Here is an 18,757-nt window from a genome sequence, read left to right as displayed (position 1 = left end):
TGTGTTCCTAGGGTATATTCCTAGGAGTGGTATAGCTGGATCATATGGGAGCTCGATTTCCAGTTTTTGGAGGAATCCCCATTTATAGGAAATACAATGAATTTGGCAAGAAGAGAAAACACTTTTATCTTATGATAGTCCATTGATAACTTCTGGTGGTGTTCAGGAAACCACAAGGGGCTGGGAATAGCATGTGTTCATTCTTGTCAGGAGTAATAAAAAAAACAACAAAGTGCTGCATTTTAGAAAGGTCACAGAGGGCTGGCCTGCAGCAACAGGAATTTTACGAGTGATGTGAGTCACATTTGCATATGATAATTAGTTTCTCTATACATACAATTTGTTCTGCAGATTAACATTTTGTGTCCTCATTAGATAGCAAACATTTCCATATTAAACCCACAAAGCTGCCAGAATTGATTCTGTTTGCATGATAGCATTAATTCCTCTGTTTATATCGGAGCCAATTAGTAGTGTTAAGTGTTAGAAGAATAAAGGGAACCATTAATGTTATTAATATAAATATTAATAATAATGCTGAGAAGCTTTCACAAATCTTGTTAACTTTGAAGGTTATTAGCAGTAAAGTACTTATGGGTTGTAATGGTTGTGTTTATGGTCACATAAAGTATCAACATTGTCTAGATTGCTTTGCTCTGTACACTGGCTCCTGGCATGAGTATAATAAAGAGTAGGTAATTAAAAGATTGTCTTTTTTTGCTAACAACATCTGTCCCAGTAAGGAAGTTAGCAGTGGTCGAGTCAGATGGATAAACCTATAGTCACAATTAGTAAAAAGTTTCTGGAAACATATAAAATTCATTTCATATACACGTTTTGTATGATTTGTTATGTATAAATATTTAGATTCAACTATTAAAATATTATTAATTAAGGCACAAAACGTATTCAACCTGAATTAAAGCACTTTGAACTTAGACTGTGATGCAAGAAAATTATAATAAATATAGAACTTTATATCAAAAAAAAAGAAACAATAGACTCATATAGCAAGGTGGCAGGCTACAAAATTAACACACAAAAATCAATGGCCTTTCTATACACCAATAGTAATAAGGAAGAAATGGACATTAAGAAAACAACCCCATTCACAACAGTGCCACCAAACTCAAATATCCTGGAATCAACTTGACTAAAAATGTGAAGGACCTATACAAAGAAAACTATAACACTTTTCTCTAAGAAATAAGAGAGGGCACGTGGAAATGGAAACACATATCCTGCTCATGGATTGGCAGGATTAACATAATCAAAATGGCAATAATCCCCAAAGCATTGTACAGATTTAATGCGATGCCTCTAAGGATACCTGTGACATTCTTCAAAGAAGTGGATCAGGCACTTTTGAAATTAATTTGGAATAATATTCACCCTAGAATAGCTAAAGCAATCATTGGGAAAAAGAATATGGGAGGAATTACTTTCCCCAACTTTAAACTGTACTACAAATCAATAGTTATCAAAACAGCATGGTATTGGAATAAAGACAGGCCCTCAGATAGGTGGAATAGACTTGAACACTCAGAGAATGTTCCCCGGACATACAATTACCTAATGTTTGATAAAGGAGCAAGAAATCCTAAATGGAGCAGGGAAAGCCTCTTCAACAACTGGTGTGGGCACAACTGCCTAGCCACTTGCAAAAAATTGAACTTAGACCCCCAGCTAACATCATGTACGAAGGTAAAATCCAAATGGATTAAAGACCTCAATATCAGACCCAAAACCATAAGATATATAGAACAACACATAGGCAAAACACTCCAGGACATTGAGACTAGAGGCATCTTCAAGGTGGAAACTGCACTCTCCAACAAGTGAAAGCAGAGATTAACAGATGGAAATATATTTAGCTGAGAAGCTTCTGCACCTCAAAGGAAATAGTGCCCAGGATACAAGAGCCACCCACTGAGTGAGAGAAACTATTCTCACAATATCCATCAGATAACGGGCTAATCTCCAAAATATACAAGGCACTGACAGAACTTTACAAGAAAAAAACATCTAATTCCATCAAAAAATGGGGAGAAGAAATGAACAGACACTTTGACAAAGAAGAAATACAAATGGCCAAAAGACACATGAAAAAATGCTCCACATCACTAATCATCAGGGAGATGCAAATCAAAACAATGATGAGATACCACCTCACACCACAGAGAATGGCACACATCACAAAGAATGAGAATAAACAGTGTTGGCGGGGATGTGGAGTGAAAGGAACTCTTATCCACTGCTGGTGGGTATGCCGTCTAGTTCAACCTTTATGGAAAGCAATATGGAGATTCCTCCAAAAACTGGAAATCGAGCTCCCATATGATCCACCTATACCACTCCTAGGAATATACCCTAGGAACACAAAAATACAATACAAAAACCCCTTCCTTACACCTATATTCATTGCAGCACTATTTACCATAGAAAGACTCTGGAAACAACCAAGATGCCCTTCAACAGGCGAATGGCTAAAGAAACTGTGGTACATATACACAATGGAATATTATGCAGCTATCAGGAGAGATGAAGTCATGAAATTTTCCTATACATGGATGTACACAGAATCTATCATGCTGAATGAAATAAGTCAGAGAGAGAGAGAGATAAAAACCCAGAATGATCTCTGTCATATATGGGTTTTAAGAAAAATGAAAGACATTCTTGCAATAATAATTTTCAGACACAAAAGAGAAAAGAGCTGGAAGTTCCAGCTCACCTCAGGAAGCTCACCACAAAGAGTGATGAGTATAGTTAGAGAAATACCTACATTTTGAACTGTCCTAATAATGAGAATGTATGAGGGAAATGGAAAGCCTGTTTAGAGTACAGGCGGGGGTCGGGTGGGGAGGAGGGAGATTTGGGACATTGGTGATGCGAATGTTGCACTAGTGATGGGTGGTGTTCTTTACATGACTGAAACCCAAACACAATCATGTATGTAATCAAGGTGTTTATATAAAAAATAAATAAATAATTTTTTTGTTTGGGGGATCATATCTGGCAGCGCTCAGGTGTTCCTCTTGGCTCTACGCTCAGAAATCACTCCTGGCAGGCTCGGGGGACCATAAACAAAAAAAAATAAGATCCATTTGTCCCTTGACATTTCAAACGATCAAATCAACAATTTATTTTACACTCTGGAAGGAAAAGCAGCTTTAGATAACCCCAGACATTTATCTCCTGAAACTCTAAAATAATTGTATTTTTTCATGGACCAGATTCAAAAATCTATCTTTCCAAGTTCATACCTGGAGTTAAAGTTTTGCTACTGATCTTGGACACATCTCAGTCACCAACAGATTCCATAGTTCAATTACCAGGACCACTCAAATGGATTTATGTAAATAACCAACAACCTTTAACGTTTTTGGCCTATTTAGAGTTAATTGCCAGTCTCATAATCAAAGCAAGACTCAGAGTGATTTCTTTGTTAGTTTTTGACCCTGATATTTTGCCAATTCCAAAAAAGGAAGTAGAATCCATACTGCCTATCAGTGACTCTCTTCAAAGAGCTTTAGCCAACTTCTCAGGAGAAATATACTCCCATTATTCCTCTAGAAAAATCTGAGATTTATCTGATCCAATATTCATTACTCATAAGATCTCATTCTGGCCTTCCAAGGTAGATGGCTCAAGGAAATGAAACTGCTAACTATTTATCCATGCCAATATTTAAGTCACTTGCAGTTGAATATGCAACACTTCATACAAATGCCTACCTTCTCAAATTGCATTACTATAATCCATGGAGGCAAGCCAAATATATTGTTGATAAATGTACCATCTCTGCACTTTTCATAAAAAAATCAGATGAAGTGGGAACCAACTCTTAAGGTTTGAAGACAAATAAATTGTGGCAAATGAATGTTACACATGCTAACTTTCTTCCAAAGAAACCTTATCTCCATGTGGCTGTGGATACTTACTTTTATTTTATGTGGGCCATAACTATGACTTCTAAAAGAGTTAAAGCTCTTTGCCCCTTTCTACTACAATGTTTCTCTGACATGGGCATTACTCGTTATCAAAACTAAAAATGGCCATGCCCACACCAGTAAAACCTTTCAATAATTTTGCTAAGAATGGGAAATCAAACATATCACTGAGATCCCATACAATCCTCAAGGACAAGGCATAGTTGAATGAGCTCACAGAACTCTCAAAACTACATTATTAAAATATAGAAAAGGGGGCATGCCACAAAGGAAACTTCTATCCTTAACATTATTTTCACTAAACTTCTAGAATTTACTTCAAGGAGAGCCCCTCACAATTACAGAAAGACACTTTCAAGAGAATGCACAGGTAAAAACCCACTTCATTAACATATTTGGATGAAATTGATAATAAATAGATTGCTGATAATCTCCTCTTTTGAGGAAAATAATATTCTTATGTTTCACACTAAGAAAATATTTGTCCTACTATACCTTGTCAGAAGCAGGATTATCACAAACAAAACCCAGACAGTTGTATGATAAGGAACCCTCCAAACCAAATACTGCATGCCTCCCCCCAGACCTAACACATACTACTCAATAGTATGAGACTAGGAAACCTACAGTAATTTTAACAGGTAACCAAGATAACAAGCCAACACCTCACACTAAGGCAGAGAATAAAGAGATTTGAAATGACCAGTTCTAGAACCTTGGATCTGCAGGTGAGAAACTGGTCCAACTCTCACCAACCTCCATAATTAAAAAAATAGTTACATGAACTTAATATTGCAATGCCTGTTTAATATTCCAGGTTTGACTAATTACTTTAACCAGAACCATTACAAGGATGATTGAAAAGTCAAATCTATTGGGACATAAAGGCAAAGTGGCAGAAAAATTTTGTAAAAATTATAAAAGCCTATGGGCAATACAACACCGGTATTTCAGCCCAAAAGACAGCCATTCGGAAGCTAAATGACTAGTTTGCAGGGCACAATCCAGAAGATCCACATGACCTTCTTATATTTCCGATGAATTGTTTCATGAAAACCTAAATGAAGCTGATATGCAAAAAGGATATAACGATGCAATAATGATCATCTTGATGACTTAAGCAAGCTTGGCAGAGATACACAAGCATCTCAGTCTATTATTGTTACACTTTTCCAAGGTCAGTTCAAATCCACACTCCAGTGCCTCATCTGTCACAAAGAGTCTCAGATATTTAAGATTTTAACACATTTGTCCTTGCCATTTAAATCTACAGACAAATGCACAGTGCAGCATTGGATCAAGTGGTTTTTCAAAGAAGAAAAATGGACAGACAATAATAGGTTTATTGCAGTCACTGAACATGTAGTGGATTCCTTAAAAAGGACAGACATTTGAAAACTACCACCTATGACCTAGCACATCAGAATCCCATTTTCTACCACAGCAAATGTATCTGAAGCCCCTTTTCTAAGAGAGCAAGTGGCCTTTTTTGCCATTTGTATTTCTTCTTTGATAAAGTGTCTGTTCATTTCTTCTCCCAATTTTTTGATGAGATTAGATGTTTTTTTTTCTTGTAAAGTTCTGTCAGTGCCTTGTATATTTTGGATATTAGCCCCTTATCTGATGGGTATTGGGTGAATAGTTTCCGCCCACTCTGTGGGTGGCTCTTGAATCCTGGGCACTATTACCTTTGAAGTGCAGATGCTTCTCAGCTTAATATAGTCCCATCTGTTTATCTCTGCTTCCACTTGTTTGGAGAGTGCTATTTTCTCCTTAAAAACTCCTCAATGTCATGGAGTGTTTTACCTACGTGTTTTTCTATATACCTTATGGTTTCAAATCTGATATCAAGGCTTTTAATCCATTTGGATTTTACCTTCGTTCATGTTGTTTAGCTGAGAGTTTTTTTAAATCAAGAATGGGAGTTGGACCTTACCAAATGCTTTCTCTGTGTCTACTGATATGATCATGTAATTTTTTTTCTTGTTGTTAATGTTGTATATTATGTTGATAGATTTACGGATGTTAAACCATCCTTTCCTCCTGAGATGAAACCTACTTGATCATAGTGAATGATCCTTTTGATGAGGCATTGGATTATCTTTGCCAGATTTTGTTGAGGATCTTTGCATCTGTGTTTATCAGGGATATTGGTCTGTAATTTACTTTACTGAAAGCATCTCTATATGGTTTTGGTATCAAGGTGATGTTGGCTTCATAAAAGCTACTTGGAAGTGTTCCCAAGTTTTTCAATTTCATAAAAGAGCCTGGCCAGGATTGGTAGTAGTTCTTGATAAGTTTGAAAGAATTCATTCGTGAATCCATCCAGGCCAAGGCTTTTGTTTTTGGGCAAACTTTTGATTAAGGTTTAAATTTCCTCATTAGTGATGTAGTTGTTTATATATGCTAGGTCCTCTTTATTCAACCTTGGAAGGTTATAAGAGTACATGAATTTATCCATTTCTTCCAGGTTCTCATATTTAGTGGAATAGAGTTTCTCAAAGTAGTCTCTGAATACCTTTTGAATCGCTGCAGTCTTTGTAGTGATGTCCCCCATTTTATTTCTGATGCAGGTTATTAGGTTTCTCTCCCTCTCTTTCTTTGACAGTTTTACCAATGCTCTATCAATCTTGCTTATTTTTTCAAAGAACCAAATTCTGCTTTCATTGATCTTTCGGGCTGCTTTTTGGGTTTCTACTTTATTGATTTCTACTCTGAGCATTGTTATTTCCTTCTGTCTTCTTATTTATGGTTCCTTTTGTTGATCATTTTCTAATTCTATAAACAGTGTCAGTAAACTATTCAGGTATGCTCCTTCTTCCTTCCTGAGGTGTGCTTGCAAATTATAAATTCTCCTCTCAGTACTGCTTTTGCTGTGTCCCATAGGTTCTGAGAGTTTGTGTTTTCATTGTCATTTGTTTCAAGGAAAGTTTTGATTTCTTCTGATTTCATCTCAGGCCCACTTGTTGTTCAGTAGTAGGCTGTTTAATTTCCTGCTGCTAAAGTTTTTCTTCTGTGTCCCATTGTAATTCACATCTGGGAATGGAGAGTCATATATATATATATGTATATATATACATACATATATATATACATATATATATATATATGATGCTCCATATACTAGGCCTCTTTATTCCATTTCTTATTTCAGGTCTAGTATATTATTGTTGGATTTCAATCTGGTTGACCTATCAAGTGTTGACAGAGCCATGTTGAAATCTCCACAATTATTATGTTATTATTGATATTATTTTTTTATTTTTTTATTTCTTTAAATTTATTTAAACACCTTAATTACATACATGATTGTGTTTGGGTTTCAGTCATGTAAAGAACACCACCCATCACCAGTGCAACATTCCCATCACCAATGTCCCAAGTCTCCCTTCTCCCCACCCGACCCCCGCCTGTACTCTAGACAGGCTCTCCATTTCCCTCATACATTCTCGTTATAAGGACAGTTCAAAATGTAGTTATTTCCCTAACTAAACTCATCACTCTTTGTGGTGAGCTTCCTGATGTGAGCTGGAACTTCCAGCTCTTTTCTCTTTTGTGTCTGAAAATTATTATTACAAGGGTGTCTTTCATTTTTCTTAAAACCCATAGATGAGTGAGACCATTCTGCGTTTTTCTCTCTCTCTCTGACTTATTTCACTCAGCATAATAGATTCCATGTACATCCATGTATAGGAAAATTTCATGACTTCATCTCTCCTGATAGCTGCATAATATTCCATTGTGTATATGTACCACAGTTTCTTTAGCCATTCGTCTGTTGAAGGGCATCTTGGTTGTTTCCAGAGTCTTGCTATGGTAAATAGTGCTGCATTGAATATAGATGTAAGGAAGGGGTTTTTGTATTGTATTTTTGTGTTCCTAGGGTATATTCCTAGGAGTGGTATAGCTGGATCGTATGGGAGCTCGATTTCCAGTTTTTGGAGGAATCTCCATATCACTTTCCATAAAGGTTGAACTAGACGGCATTCCCACCAGCAGTGGATAAGAGTTCCTTTCTCTCCACATCCCCGACAACACTGTTTATTCTCATTCTTTGTGATGTGTGCCATTCTCTGGGGTGTGAGGTGGTATCTCATCGTTGTTTTGATTTGCATCTCGCTGATGATTAGTGATGTGGAACATTTTTTCATGTGTCTTTTGGCCATGTGTATTTCTTCTTTGTCAAAGTGTCTGTTCATTTCTTCTCCCCATTTTTTGATGGGGTTAGATGTTTTTTCTTGTAAAGTTCTGTCAGTGCCTTGTATATATTGGAGATTAGCCCCTTATCTGATGGGTATTGGGTGAATAGTTTCTCCCACTCAGTGGGTGGCTCTTGTATCCTGGGCACTATTTCCTTTGAGGTGCAGAAGCTTCTCAGCTTAATATATTTCCATCTGTTAATCTCTGCTTTCACTTGCTTGGAGAGGGCAGTTTCCTCCTTGAAGATGCCTGTAATGTCCTGGAGTGTTTTGCCTATGTGCTGTTCTATATATCTTATGGTTTTGGGGCTGATATCGAGGTCTTAATCCATTTGGATTTTACCTTCGTACATGATGTTAGCTGGGGGTCTAAATTCAATTTTTTGCAAGTGGCTATTCAATTGTGCCAACACAACTTGTTGAAGAGGCTTTCCCTGCTCCATTTAGGATTTCCTGCTCCTTTATCAAAAATTAGGTGGTTGTATGTCTGGGGAACATTTTCTGAGTATTCAAGCCTATTCCACTGATCTGAGGACCTGTCCTTATTCCAATACCATGCTGTTTTGATAACTATTGCTTTGTAGTACAGTTTAAAGATGGGGAAAGTAATTCCTCCCATATTCTTTTTCCCAATGACTGCTTTAGCTATTCTAGGGTGTTCATTGTTCCAAATGAATTTCAAAAGTGTCTGATCCACTTCTTTGAAGAATGTCATGGGTATCTTTAGAGGGATGGCATTAAATCTGTATAATGCCTTGGGGAGTATTGCCATTTTGATGATGCTAATCCTGCCAATCCATGAGCACAGTATGCGTTTTCATTTTCGTGTGTCCTCTCTTATTTCTTGGAGCAGAGTTTTATAGTTTTCCTTGTATAGGTCCTTCACATATTTAGTCAAGTTGATTCCAAGATATTTGAGTTTGTGTGGCACTATTGTGAATGGGGTTGTTTTCTTAATGTCCATTTCATCCTTATTACTATTGGTGTATAAAAAGGCCATTGATTTTTGTGTGTTAATTTTGTAGCCTGCCACCTTGCTATATGAGTCTATTGTTTCTAGAAGCTTTTTGATAGAGTCTTTAGGGTTTTCTAAGTAGAGTATCATGTCATCTGCAAACAGTGAGAGCTTGACTTCTTCCTTTCCTATCTGGATTCCCTTGATATCCTTTTCTTGCCTAATCGCTATAGCAAATATTCCAGTGCTATGTTGAATAGGAGTGGTGAGAGAGGACAGCCTTGTCTTGTGCCAGAATTTAGAGGGAAGGCTTTTAGTTTTTCTCCATTGAGGATAATATTTGCCACTGTCTTGTGGTAGATGGCCTTCACTATATTGAGAAAGGTTCCCTCCATTCCCATCTTGCTGAGAGTTTTGATCAAGAATGGGTGTTGGACCATATCAAATGCTTTCTCTGCATCTATTTATATGATCATGTGGTTTTTATTTTTCTTGTTATTGATATTGTGTATTATGTTGATAGATTTACGGATGTTAAACCAGCCTGGCATTCCTGGGATGAAACCTACTTGATCATATTGGATGATCTTTTTAACGAGGCATTGAATCCTATTTGCCAGGATTTTGTTGAGGATCTTTGCATCTGCATTCATCAGTGATATTGGTCTGTAATTTTCTTTTTTGGTAGCATCTCTGTCTGGTTTAAGTATCAAGGTGATGTTGGCTTCATAAAAGCTATTTGGAAGTGTTTCTGTTTGTTCAATTTCATGAAAGAGTCTTGCCAAGATTGGCAGTAGTTCCTCTTGGAAAGTTTGATAGACTTCATTAGTGAATCCATCTGGACCCGGGCTTTTGTTTTTCGGCAGACATTTGATTACTGTTTTAATTTCATCAATGGTGATGGGGGTGTTTAGATATGCTACATCCTCTTCCTTCAACCGTGGAAGATTATAAGAGTCCAAGAATTTATTCATTTCTTCCAGGTTCTCATTTTTAGTGGCGTAGAGTTTTTCAAAGTAGTTTCTGATTACCCTTTGAATCTCTGTCATATCAGTAGTGATCTCTCCTTTTTCATTCCTAATACAAGTTATCAAGTTTCTCTCTCTCTTTCTTTGTTAGGTTTGCCAGTGGTCTATCAATCTTGTTTATTTTTTCAAAGAACCAACTTCTGCTTTCGTTGATCTTTCGGATTGTTTTTTGAGTTTCCACTTCGTTGATTTCTGCTCTCAGCTTTGTTATTTCCTTCTGTCTTCCTATTCTTGGGTCCTTTTATTGAGCATTTTCTAGTTCTATTAGCTGTGTCATTAAGCTACTCAGGTAAGCTCCTTCTTCCTTCCTGATGTGGGCTTGCAAAGCTATAAATTTTCCCCTCAATACTGCTTTTGCTGTGTCCCATAAGTTCTGATAGTTTGTGTCTTTATTGTCATTTGTTTCCAGGAACCTTTTTATTTCCTCCTTGATTTCATCTCGGACCCACTGGTTATTGAGCATGAGGCTGTTTAACTTCCAGGTGTTAAAGTGTTTCTTCTGAGTCTCTTTGGAGTTCACAAATAATTTCAGAGTCTTGTGGTCAGTGAAGTTAGTCTGCAAAATTTCTATCCTCTTGATATTATGGAGGTATGTTTTATGTGCCAGCATGTAGTCTATCCTGGAGAATGTCCCATGTACATTGGAGAAGAATGTGTATCCAGGTTTCTGGGGATGGAGTGTCCTATATATATCCACTAGGCCTCTTTCTTCCATTTCTCTCCTCAGGTCTAGTATAATCTTGTTGGGTTTCAGTCTGGTTGACCTATCCAGTGTTGACAAAGCCGTGTTAAGGTCCCCCACAATTATTGTGTTGTTGTTGATATTATTTTTCAAATTTGTCAACAGTTGTATTAAATATTTTTCTGGCCCCTCATTCGGTGCATATTTGTTTAGGAGAGTGAATTCTTCCTGCTCTACATACTCCTTGATTAATATAAAATGTCCGTCTTTGTCCCTTACAACCTTCCTGAGTATAAAGTTTGCATTATCTGATATTAGTATGGCCACTCCATCTTTTTGATGGGTGTTGTTTGCTTGGATAATTTTTCTCCAGCCTTTTATTTTTAGTCTATGTTTGTTCTGACTATTCAGGTGCGTTTCTTGTAGGCAGCATAAAGTTGGATTGAGTTTTTTGATCCATTTAGCCACTCTGTGTCTCTTAACAGGTGCATTTAGTACATTGACATTGAGAGAAAGAATTGTCCTGGGATTTATCGCCATCTTTATTTCTAAATTTGGTGTGTCTTTTGGGTAGTCTTGTCTTAGATTAGGTCTTTCCGTTTTTCTCTTAAGACTGGTTTTGTGTCTGTGAAGTTTCTGAGCTGTTTTTTGTCTGTGAAACCATGTATTCTTCCATCAAACCGGAAAGTTAATTTTGCTGGGTATAGTATTCTGGGTGAAGCATTCATTTCATTCAGTCTTGTCACAATATCCCACCACTGCTTTCTGGCATTGAGTGTTTCTGGTGACAGGTCTGCTGTAAATCTCAGGGAAGCTTGCTTGAACGTGATTTCCCCTTTTGATCTTGCTGTTTTCAGAATTCTGTCTCTATCTGTGGGATTTGTCATTGTGACTAGGATGTGTCTTGGGGTGGTTTTCTGGGGTCTCTTTTGGTTGGTACTCTTCGGGCATGCAGGATTTGATCACATATATTCTTTAGCTCTGGAAGTTTCTCTTTAATGATGTTCTTGACCGTTGATTCTTCCTGGAAATTTTCTTCCTGGGTCTCTGGGACTCCAATGATTCTTAAGTTGTTTCTGTTGATCTTATCATAGACTTCTATTTTCATCTGTTCCCATTCTTTGACTAATTTTTCCATTGTCTGCTCATTTGCTTTAAGTTTTTTGTCCAATCTCTCCTGCTGTATGGAATTGTTATGTATCTCATCTTCCACAGCACCAAGTCTATTCTCAGCTTCTGATACCCTGTCCCAGAGCTTATCCATTTTGTCATTCACTTCGTTTACTGACTTTTTCAGTCCTGTTAGTTGACATGTTATTTCAGTTTGGAGTTTTGTGATTTCTGTCTTCATATTTTCTTGGTTCTTATTAGTGTTCTGTTCAACTCAATCCATGGTTTCTTGGAGGTCTTTGAGCATCTTCCATATTGCTAAAGTCCTTATCTGAGAGGTTGATTAGTTGGTTGGTCATTATCTGGTCCAGAGAAATGTCATCTTCATTCTCTATGTCTGATGCTGGCCTGCGTTGTTTCCCCATTGTCACACTTGTATTGTAGGTTTTTCTATGTGTTTTGGTGGTATTCATTGTCTATATGATGCAGGCAGCACACTCCTCTGGCTCCTCCCTTTCTGGATGGGCTGACTTGCCTCTAAGGGAGGGGAGTCCTCCGTGGATGAAGCTTCACACTGGGTCAAATCTTAGGCCCGAGCATTCAACAGAGAAGACAGTCCGGAGAGAAATGTTTGCTTCTGTGATATAGCGCTGTTCTTAGTGTGATTTTTTTCTTCTTGTTGCAATGGTGTTCTTTCCTTAGAAAGAGTGCATGGCCACGTAGTGAAGCGGAGTGGCCATGCTCCGCTGGAGCCTGTTTTTGCCCCACTCGCAAGAGTTTCACGCAAGAGAATAGTAGACAGACATAGACAGGTCACACTCACAGTTTTTCACAGTTGGGCCCCACTGGGCCGGAGTACTTTTGCGGATTTTCCCTGCCTGGTGTCACACACAGGGTGCCGGCTTTTGCAAAGCCTTGTTGGTTTTCATGCTCTGTAGTCCCTCCGATATTCTTTTTTTAAACCTCTCCCAAAACTCAATACTCTTCCTTTTGTATAATTATCTTTAGTTAAACACCATGATTACAAATATGATTATAGTTGTATGATTACAGTCATGGAAAGAACACCCCCTTCACCAGTGCAACATTCCCACCACCAATTTCCCAGATCTCCCTCTTCCCCACCCCCCCACACCTGTACTCAGACAGGCTTTCTACTTTCCTCATTCATTCACATTTTTATGATAGTTTTCAGTGTAGTCATCTCTCCAATTGCATTCATCACTCTGTGTGATGAGCTTCATGTCATGATCTGCACCTACCAGCCCTCATCTCTCTTGTCTCTGAGATACTGTTAAAATGTCTTTCATTTTTCTTAAAACTCATAGATGAGTGAAAACATTATGCGGCTTTCTCTCTCCCTCTGACTTACTTCACTCAGTATAATAGCTTCCATGTACATCCATATATAGAAACATTTCATGACTTCATCTCTCTTGATGGCTGCATAGTATTCCATTGTGTATATGTACCACAGTTTCTTTAGCCACTCATCTGTTAAAGGGCATCTTGGTTGTTTCCAGAGTATTGTAAATAGTGCTGCAATGAATATAGGTGTAAGGAAGGGATTTTTGTATTGTATTTTTGTGTTCCTAGGGTATATTCCTAGGAGTGGTATACCTGGGTCATATGGAAGCTCAATTTCCAGTTTGTGAAGGAATCTCCATATTGCTTTCCATGAAGGTTGTACTAGACGACATTCCCACCAACAGTGAAAAAGAGTACCTTTCTCTCCACATCCCCGCCAGCACTGCATGTTTTCCATTTTTGTGATGTGTACCAATCTCAGTGGCGTGAGTTGGTAGCTCATAGTAGTTTTGATTTGCGTCTCCCTGATGATTAGTGAGGTTGAGCATCTTTTCATGTGCCTTTTGGCCATTTGCCTTTCATCTTTTTCAAAGTGTCTGTTCATTTCTTCTCCCCATTTTTGATGGGGTTAGTTGTTTTTTTCTTGTATAGTTCTGTCAGTACCTTGTAAATTTTGTATATTAGTCCTTTATCTGATGAGTATTGGGTGAATAATTTCTCCCACTCAGTGGGTGGCCTTTGTATTCTGGACACTATCTCCTTTGAGATGCAGAAGCTTCTCAGCTTAATATAGTCCAATCTGTTTATTCTGCTTCCACTTGTTTGGAGAGTGCTGTCTCCTCCTTAAAGATGCCTTTAGTCTCAATGTCTTGCAGTGTTTCATCTACATGTTGTTCTATATACCTTATAGTTTCAGATCTGATATCAAGGTCTTTAATCCATTTGGATTTTACCTTTGTACATGGTGTAAGCTGGGGGTCTGAGTTTGATTTTTTGGAAGTGGCTAACCAGTTGAGCCAACACCACTTGTTGAATAGGCTTTCCTTGCTCCATTTAGGATTTCTTGCTCCTTTATCAAAAACTAGGTGGTTATATGTTTGAGGAACATTCTCTGAGTACTCAATCCTATTCCATTGATCTGAGGATCTGTTTTTATTCCAATACCATGCTGTTTTTATAACTATTGCTTTGTAATACAGCTTAAAATTGGGGAAAGTAATGCCTCCTATATTCCTTTTCCCAAGGAGTGCTTTAGCTATTTGAGGTTGTTTATTGTTCCAAATAAATTTCTGAAGTGTTTGATCCACTTCTTTGAAGAATGTCATGGGTATCTTCAGAGGAATCACGTTAAATCTGTACAATGCTTTTGGAAGTATTGCCATTTTAATGACGTTGATCCTGCCAATACATGAGCAGGGTATGTGTTTCCATTTCCGAGTGTCCTCTCTTATTTCTTGGAGCAGTGTTTTATAGTTTTCTTTGTATAGATCCTTCACGTCTTTAGTCAGGTTGACTCCAAGATATTTGAGTTTGTGTGGCACTATTGTTTATAGGATTGTTCTCTTAATGTCCATTTCTTCCCTATCATAATTAGTGTATAAAAAGGCCATTAATTTTTGTGTGTTAATTTTGTAGCCTGCCACTTTGCTATATGAATCTATTATATCTAGAAGCTTTTTGGTAGAGTCTTTAGGGTTTTCTAAGTAGAGTATCATGTCATCTACAAACAGTGAGAGCTTGACTTCTTTCTTTTCTATCCGGATTCCCTTGATATCTTTTTCTTGCCTAATCGCTATAGCAAGTACTTCCAGTACTATGTTGCATAGAAGTGGTGAGAGAGGACAGCCTTGTCTTGTACCAGAATTTAGAGGGAAGGCTTTTAGTTTTTCTCCATTGAGGATAATATTTGCCACTGACTTGTGGTAGATGGATTTAACTATATTGAGAAAGATTCCTTTTATTCCTATCTTGCTGAGAGTTTTCATCAAGAATGGGTGTTGAACCTTATCAAATGCTTTTTCTGCATCTATTGATATGACCATGTGATTTTTATTTTTCTTGTTGATGTTGTGTATTATGTTGATAGGTTTACGGATGTTAAACCATCCTTGCATTTCTGGGATGAAACCTACTTGATCAAAGTGAATGATCTTCTTGATAAAGCACTGGATCCTCTTCGCCAGGATTTTGAAGATCTTTGCATCTGTGTTCATCAGGAATATTGGTCTGTAATTTTCTTTTTTGGCAGCATCTCTATCTGGTTTTGGTATTAATGTGATGTTGCTTCATAAAAGCTATTTGGAAGTGTTCCTGTTTTTTCTATTTCATAAAAGAGCCTGGCCAGGATTGTTAGTAGTTCCTCTCGAAAAGTTTGAAAGAATTCGTTCGTGAATTCATCATGGCCTGAGCTTTTGTTTTTGGGCAAATTTTTGATTACGGTTTTAATTTCCTCAATAGTGATGGGGGTGTTTATATATGCTACATCTTCTTTATTCAGCCATGGAAGGTTTTCTGAGTCCAAAAATTTATCCATTTCGTCCAGGTTCTCATATTTAGTGGCATAGAGTTTCTCAAAGTATTCTCTGAATACCCTTTGAATCTCTGCAGTATCTGTAGTGATCTCCCCCTTTTTATTTCTAATATGCGTTATCAAGTTTCTTTCTCTCTTTTGCTTTGTGAGTTTTGCCAATGGTCTATCGATCTTGTTTATTTTTTCAAAGAACCAACTTCTGCTTTCGTTGATCTTTCGGATTGTTTTTTGGGTTTCCATTTAATTGATTTCTGCTCTCAGCTTTGTTATTTCCTTCTGTCTTTCTATTTTTAGTTTCTTTTGTTGATCATTTTCTAATTCTATAAGCTGCGTCATTAAGCTATTCCTGTATGCTCCTTCTTCCTTCCTGATGTGTGCTTGCAAAGCTATAAATTTTCCTCTCAGTACTGCTTTTTGCTGTATCCCATATGTTCTGATAGTTTGTGTTTTCATTGTCGTTTGTTTCTAGGAAATTTTTGATTTTTTCTTTGATTTCACCTCGGACCCACTGGTTCTTCATTAGGAGACTGTTTAATTTCCAAGTGTTAAATTTTTTCTTCTGTGTCCCTTTGTAGTTCACATCTAACTTCAGAGCCTTGTGGTCAGCAAAGGTAGCCTGCGGAATTTCTATCTTCTTGATTTTATGAAGGTATGTTTTATGTGCCAGCATGTGGTCTATCCCGGAGAATGAGCCATGTACGTTGGAAAAGAATGTGTATCCAGGTTTCTGAGGATGGAGTGTCCTATATATATATATATATATATATATATATATATATATATATATATATATATATATATATATATATATATATATATCTACTAGGCCTCTTTCTTTCATTTCTCTTTTCAGGTCTAATATATTTTTGTTGGGTTTTTATTTGGTTGACCTATCAAGTGTTGACAAGCCTATGTTGAGGTCTCCAACAATTATTGTGTTATTATTGATATCCTTTTTCAGATTTGTTAACAATTGTATTAAATACTTTGCTGGTCCCTCATTGGGTGTGTATATGTTTAGGAGAGTGATTTCTTCCTGCTGTACATATCTCTTGATTAGTATATAATATCCATCTTTGTCCCTTACAACTTTTCTGAGTATAAAGTTTGTGTCATCTGATAGTAATATGGCCACCCCCGCTTTTTTTTTAAGGATGTTGTTTGCTTGAATGATTTTTCTCCAGCCTTTGATTGATTCTATGTTTATTCTGACTATTCAGGTGTGTTTCTTGTAGGCAGCAGAATGTTGGCTTCAGTTTTTTTTTTTTTTTTGGTTTTTGGTTTTTGGGCCACACCCAGCAGTGCTCAGGGGTTACTCCTGGCTGTCTGCTCAGAGATAACTCCTGGCAGGCACGGGGGACCATATGGGACACCGGGATTCGAACCAACCACCTTTGGTCCTGGATCGGCTGCTTGCAAGGCAAACGCCGCTGTGCTATCTCTCCGGGCCCAGCTTCAGGTTTTGATCCATTTTGCCACTCTGTGGCTCTTAACAGGTGCATTTAGTCCATTGACATTGACAGAAATAATTGTCATGGGATTTATTGCCATCTTTGTGTAGAAGTTTGGTATGATTTTTGTTCTGTCTTGTCTTTAGAACAGATCTTTAAGTTTTTCTTTTAAGGCTGGCTTTAATTCTGTAAAGTTTTTGAGCTGTTGTTTATCTGTGAAGCCATATATACTTCCTTCAAACCTGAAAGTGAGTTTTGCTGGGTGCAGTATTCTTGGCAAAGCATTTATTTCATTGAGTTTTGTCACTATATCCCACCACTGCCTTCTGGCCTTGAGTGTTTATGGTGACAGGTCTGCTGTATATTTCAAGGATGCTCCCTGGAATGTAATTTCCCTTTTTGATCTTGCTGCTTGCAGTATTCTTTATCTGTGGGTTTCATCATTGTGACTAGGATGTGTCTTGGGGTGTTTCTCCTGCAGTCTTTTTTAGCTGGTACTCTTCGGGCATGCAGGATTTGGTCACATGTTTTCTTTAGCTCTGGTAGTTTCTCTGTGATGATGTTCTTGACTGTTGATTCTTCCTGGAGATTTTCTTCTTGGGTCTCTGGGATTCCAATGATTCTAAAGTTGTTTCTGTTGAGCTTATCAAAAAAACTTCTATTTTCACCTGCTCATATTCTTTGAGTAATTTTTCTATTGTCTGATCATTTGATTTAAGTCTTTTTTCCAATCTCTTCTGCTGTGTAATGTTGTTATGCATCGCATCTTCCAGCGCACTAATTCTATCCTCAGCTGCTTTTAACCTGTTGGAAAGCTCATCCATTATGTTCTTCAATTCGTCTACTGAGTTTTTCAGACCTGTTTTTTGACTTGATATTTCAGTTTGGATTTTTATGATTTCTATCTTCATATTCTCTTGATTTTTATTAGTTTTCTGATCTACACTTTCTTTGAGTTCTGTGAGCATTCTCCATATTTCTTCTCTAAACTCCATTTCTGAAAAACTGCTTAGGTGGTTGGCCATTGTTGGGTCATCAGAGTTTCCATCTTCATTTTCTATGGCTGAAGTTGGTCTGCGTAGTTTCCCCATTGTCATGCTAATGCTGTGGGTTTTTCTACGTGTTGTGGTTGTATTCATTGGCTAGGTGGACCCCTTATAGGTGGGCTTAAGGGGGCCAGCAGAGTCATCTTTATCCGCAACTCCAGCCCGGAAACACTCACATCAGCCAAGGCAAGCCGTCAGGGGATGAATGCCAGAGAAGATCAAAGTTCCCAGGTTGAAGCAAGCCAGGGGAAGCCCCAAAATGTCTGCCTAGCTTAAGGGGCCCAGCAGAGTCTGTCTTATCCACAACTCTGGCCCGGAAAGCTATATTCTTTTTCAGATTTGTCAACAATTATATTAAATGCTTTGCTGGTCCTTCATTGGGTAGATATATGTTTAGGAGAGTGATTTCTTCATGTTGTAAATATCCCTTGATTAGTACAAAATGTCCATTTTTTCCCTTACAACTTTTCTGAGTGTTAAGTTTGTGACGTCTTA

This window comes from Suncus etruscus, chromosome X (assembly GCF_024139225.1).
Source record: "Suncus etruscus isolate mSunEtr1 chromosome X, mSunEtr1.pri.cur, whole genome shotgun sequence".
In the NCBI taxonomy this organism is placed as follows: Eukaryota; Metazoa; Chordata; class Mammalia; order Eulipotyphla; family Soricidae; genus Suncus; species Suncus etruscus.
The sequence above is the reverse complement of the archived record's forward strand: the minus strand, read 5'-3'. Positions refer to the sequence as shown.